Genomic DNA, 6151 nt, shown 5'->3' with positions numbered 1-6151 from the left:
AAAAAGATTCCCAGGTGATTCTAATGTGCAGCCAAGGTTGGGAACCACTGACCTACAAGGACAGGGCTGGCAGCTGAACACAGTTTATGGTCTTCTCATTTAAAAGAGGTATTCCCTTAGATAGGGGAAGAACTCAAAAGAATATTCAGTAGCTTTCCAGGTGTGTCCTTTCAGGATTGTGTTCTCCACTGATTGGTTGGCACCAGGGCAGGGAGTCATTATTCAATGCAGCTAGTCCTGAGGTCAGCTGTGGTAGATTTTGTTGCTCTTCTGTGCTTGAGCTGAAATACAACTGAGGCATAGATGTTATCTCTAGGGAGAAAAGGTCAGGGGGTTCAAACTGCATGCCAGAAATATGCTAGGGGAGGAAAAGTCACCCTTAGACAGTGGTTCTCAACCTTGGCTGCACATTAGAATCACCTTGGAATCTTTTTAAAATCCTGATTTCTGGGCCTCATCCTCCAGAAATTCTGTTTCTTTGTTATGGGGTGGGGCCACAACATTAGTAACAAAGAAACAGAATTTCCGGAGGATGAGGCCCAGAAATCAGGATTTTAAAAAGATTCTCAGGTGATTCTAATGTGCAGCCAAGGTTGAGAACCACTGCCCTAAGAGAAAGGTCCCACCCTACAATTGTTCTTTGCTATGAACCTGGTGCATTCTGCCCTGGTGACCTTCTGTACCTGGTCTATTGTCTTCTGTACTCTGATCATGTCTTACTGTCTACCACAATTTCAAGACCAACCTTTGATGAGAGTAGGTGTTTTAGAGGACACTTTTTCACTTCTTCACTCCGGAGGTATGCACATAAGCCTGAGCACAGAGAGGGGCAACTCCCTCAGAAGCAGACCAGCCAAAAAGCAGCAGAGGTGGATATTCTGGGTACCTGGGGGAGGTGGTACTAGTTTATAGTGTCAGAGTGGGGGCCTACACTGTGTGGTGAGGAAGACATCCTGGAAACCCTCAAGTTGCCCTACCCAGGTGGTTAACACTCATGAATACACCTTGAAGAGACACAAAAGAGCAGGGAGTTTGTAACACTAGTTCACTTTAGGACTATTTTGTTCTCTGTATTACCAGGGCCTAAAGGAGCTGAATGAGTAAGTAAATGATGCCCTATCTTGGTTGCTAAGTTGGTTGGAGCATTATCCCATACACCAAAAGGTTGCAAGTTCACTTCCCAGTCAGGGCACATACTTAGGTCGCCAGTTCAATCCTTGATTGGGGCACATATGGGAAGCAACCAACTGATGTTTTTCTCTCACATTGTTGTTTCTCTCTCTCTCTCTTTCTCTTTCTCTCTCTCTTTCTTTCTCCCTTTGTCTCTCTCTAAAAAAATATCAGTGAAAACATATCCTCTGGTAAGGATTTAAAACAAAAAGAGTAAGTAAGGATATACCCTGACAAATGGAGGCCCCAGACATTAAGTTGGTATTTTCTGAAGCATCAGCCAAGAGAAAAATTATAACTCAAAGTTCCAGGGCCATCACAGTGGGGATAATAAAGATCTGGGGTCTAGAAGACTCAGAGGTGGATCATCAAGGGGAATTCCTTGTGGGGTAGGAGCTAATCAATACCCCAAATTAGAGAACCAGTTGATACTCACTACTAAGGACAACTCCTTGAGCAACTGAAATATCCAGGTGGATCATCTCACCTGGACAACTGATGATTTATAAAGAATCAGGACATTGAAGGTATGTCACCATGTTGCTATGGACATAAGATCATGATCCAACATTAAAGAATAAAGCAGTGACAGTGCCAAAACACACCCTGGATGTTGTTCTACCCTCATAATGCACCCATAAGGCCAGAACCCAAATGGGCCTTCATCTGACTAATGATAATGTATAGGTCTCATAGCTATTTGGTAGGTGTGAGCAACAATATATCATAACTGCATGATATATGCAAACAATAGGCCATAACTGAGAGAGACCATTTTCATGTCATGGCATCACTGTCTTGTTTAAATAGATACTGCTGCCCCAACTTTTGTGGTCCTTAACAATGACCATGGGTTAGCATGTGGGAAACCACAACTATTACTCTGATGGAAGAACTCAGGTCACCATTCTTATTTTAAAATACATTTTTATTTATTTCAAAGAGGAAGAGAGAGAGAGAGAGAGAGAGAGAGAGAGAGAGAGAGAGAGAGAGAGATCAATGATGAGAGAGAATCATCAATAGGCTGCCTCCTGCATGACACACAATGGGGATCGAGCCAGCAACCCAAGCATGTGCCTGACCAGGAATTGAACCTGGGACTCTTCAGTCTGCAGGGCGACACTCTATCCACTGAGCCACACCGGCCAGGGCTCATGTCACCATTCTTGATGTGTATGACTGGCCCTCCCTCAGGACACAACCTGGACTTTCTCCATATCATACCATCTATAGGAGGCAGCAGAAGTAAATAAAAGATGGAATAAACTTCCAGAAAAGCAAATACACACAACCACTCCCACTCTAAGTCAGAGGACATGCTGTCTACCAAAGCAGGAAGAGCATATAGGAGCTATCAATAGGAAAAGAGGAGTATCCTCAATTCAACCTTTCCTTAATGCAGCTCAACATGGAGGGGTAGACATGTGGTAGATGTGTACATTATTCCATTGAGTACTTCTGTTTTCATTTCAGCAGCATGACTATGGGATCTATGAAGCTGAGGCCCAGCATCCTGTCTGAAGGAATGTGGATTCTGGACAGACCATAGTATCCCATTACCTCAAAGTTTCCTTTCCCCAGAACTCTTTCCATTTGCAACAGCATAGATGGACATGGAGAGCATTATGCTAAGTGAAATAAGCCAGTTTGAGAAAGATAAGTATCACATAATCTCACTCATTTGTGGAATATAATGAACAACATAAACTGATGAACAAAAATAGAGCCAAAGGAAAAAAATATTTTAGAATATCATAGAAGTAATCCTGTTATTTGCAGATTTTAAATATTTCCTACAACTTTTGCGATATTTTACTATGTTAGTACAGTTTTGGTAATATTATTATATTTAAAATATTTTTTTGAAATATTAATATTTATTGCATGTAATCTAATATAATAATAGAGGAATATGCAAATTAGCCAGTATGCTGTAATATCATGACCAATCTATAAGCTGCGCAGAGCTACAGGAGGGCAGGGCAGTGGGCAAAGAGCTACAGGAGGGCAGGGCAGTGGGCGGAGAGCTACAGGAGGGCAGGGCAGCAAGCTACCAGCTATGGGAGCTACTCATGCACAGATTCGTGTTCAGGGCTACTAGTATTATTATATTTTAAATAATTTTTCTTGAAATATATTAATGTTTATTGCATGTAAATGGCTAATTATTTTGTATATAAAATCTGGTAATAGATTTATTTTGTATATTGTAAAAAAAATGATTAAAAAAAAAGAGAGATGGGGAAAAAAAAGTTTCCTTTCCCCTAGAATGGTTTGGGCAAATCTTGAATTCCAGCCCCACAAGGGATGATAGTGGGAGGAGACATATGCAGACCATAGGAAATAAGTGGGAGTATTTTTTCACAACCAGCCCCCAAACCATGACCTATGGAAATGGAACTTCTGAAAGCACTGTGGCAGGCACTGCTTTACTGCCCTTTTTCAATAGGACTAGGATTATTAGCTGGGCATATAGATGATCTGAATAGACCACATTTCCCAGCCTCTCTTGTAGCTTGAAACTTTCCTGTCATGGGGATGTGAGTAGAAGTTAGGTGTGCACCTTCTTGGTCATACCCTCAAATGGAAATGGCTCTCCCTCCCCACTACTTTCTCCCCTTTCCACTGGTGGAAATGCCATACCCAGACACAGAGGAGGATCTTCCCACAGGGATGGTGCAATAAAAAGATAGAAGAAGCCTGGCCTGCTGATGGCTTTATAAAACAGAGCCTCCATATCTATTTGAACTTTTACATGCAAAAGAAATACAATGTTTAAGTCAACATTCTTCTGGATGTCTTTTGCCCTCAGCCAAACCAATATCCAACGAATAAGTGACACAAAAAAAGGGGAACTAAGTGGAGTCTGGTAATTTCAGAGAATTGAGAGAATATAGGATAGGTGGCTGAGAAAGATCAAGGATGATGTGAGTTGAAATCTAATGGTAAAATTGCTGCAAGGCAATTGGATCAGCCACCAGAGAGAATATTGCCCCAGAAAGAGAAACCAAATTGGCGGCATAGGTTAACGCCGGAGATTGCTGCCTCGAACAACCACTTCAAAAAACAACTAAAAGACGGAACGGACATCATCCAGAACTACAGGAAGGCTAGCTGAGTGGAAATTCTACAACTAGGAGGAAAGAGAATATCATACCCAGACTCAGAGGAGGCGCAGTGCTGAAGTGAAATACTAAGGTGCGGAGTGCACATGGAGTGGGCTGGAGGCGGAGGGCACGGTTGTTGTTTTCAATCGGGAGGGAGTTTCAGACTCTGAGCTCCAGATCCAGGCAAGTCTCTAGGGACCCAGACTCAAACGGGAGAAACGGGACTGTCTGGCTTCAGTTGGAACTCGAAGGCAGCTTTCTCTCCGAGGTTTGCAGCGGTTGCTGGGACTCTGTGAGGCAGAGCCCCTAGGGACGGAACTGAGAGCAGCCATAACTGCTCGCTCCAGCCCACCCTGTAGATCCCCGGGGACCCGCCCCGCCCAAGCCCTGCCCAGAGCCATTTGCCGGATAGCCTCAGGCAAATGCTAGATTAGCACCGCCCTAGAGATCCAGCACAGAAGCTCTCCCACTGCAGACACAGCAGACTCTCATAGCCAGTTAGCCTGGAGGTCAAATCACCCCCGGTATTGCTGACAACAATAAAGGCTTAACTACAACAAGACTGCACACAAAGACCACTAGGGGGTGCACCAAGAAAGCATAAAAAAAATGCGGAGACAAAGAAACAGGACAAAACTGTCAATGGTGGATATTGAGTTCAGAACCACACTTTTAAGGTCTCTTAAGAACTGTCTAGAAGCTGCCAATAAATGTAGTGAGATCCTCAAGAACTCTAATGAGACCCTCAATGTTATGATAAAGAACCAACTAGAAATTAAGCATACATGGACTGAAATAATGAATACTATACAGACTCCCAACAGCAGACCAGAGGAGCGCAAGAATCAAGGCAAAGATTTGAAATGTGAAGAAGCAAAAAACACCCAACCGGAAAAGCAAAATGAAAAAAGAATCCAAAAATACGAAGATAGTGTAAGGAGCCTCTGGGACAGCTTCAAGCGTACCAACATCAGAATTATAGGGGTGCCAGAAGATGAGAGAGAGCAAGATATTGAAAACCTATTTGAAGAAATAATGACAGAAAACTTCCCCTACCTGGTGAACGAAATAGACTTACAGGTCCAGGAAGCGCAGAGAACTCCAAACAAAAGGAATCCAAAGAGGACCACACCAAGACACATCATAATTAAAATGCCAAGAGCAAAAGACAAAGAGAGACTCTAAGAGCAGCAAGAGAAAGAAACTCAGTTACCTACAAGGGAGTACCCATAGGACTGTAAGCTGATTTCTCAACAGAAACTTTGCAGGCCAGAAGGGAATGGCAAGAAATATTCAAAGTGATGAATACCAAGAACCTACAACCAAGGTTACTTTATCCAGCAAAGCTATCATTCAGAACTGAAGGTCAGATAAAGAGCTTCACAGATAAGGAAAAGCTAAAGGAGTTCATCACCACCAAACCAGTATTATATGAAATGCTGAAAGGTATCCTTTAAGAAGAGGAAGAAGAAGAAAAAGGTAAAGATACAAATTATGAACAACAAACATGCATCTATCAACAAGTGAATCTAAGAATCAAGTGAATAAATAATCTGGTGATCATAATAGAATCAGGGACATAGAAAGGGAATGGACTGACTATTCTTGGGGGGGGAAGGGGTGTGGGAGATGGGGGAAGAGACTGGACAAATATCGTGCACCTATGGATGAGGACAGTGGGTGGGGAGTGAGGGCGTGCCGGGAGCCAGTCCATCCTTGCTGTTTCAAGGGACCTGGCATATATGGCATACTGTTCTTAATATGTTTGCTCACCTTCTTGGCACTATGTGTTTTAACCAAGGTCTCTGAGAAAGGTTGTTTCCCCAGGTAGGGATTTTTCCCTGAAGTCAGGGAGGGGCTGAAACTCCTTAACT

The sequence above is a fragment of the Myotis myotis genome, unplaced genomic scaffold (genome assembly GCF_014108235.1).
Source record: "Myotis myotis isolate mMyoMyo1 unplaced genomic scaffold, mMyoMyo1.p scaffold_m19_p_3, whole genome shotgun sequence".
Lineage (NCBI taxonomy): Eukaryota > Metazoa > Chordata > Mammalia > Chiroptera > Vespertilionidae > Myotis > Myotis myotis.
This window is presented reverse-complemented; position numbering follows the sequence as displayed.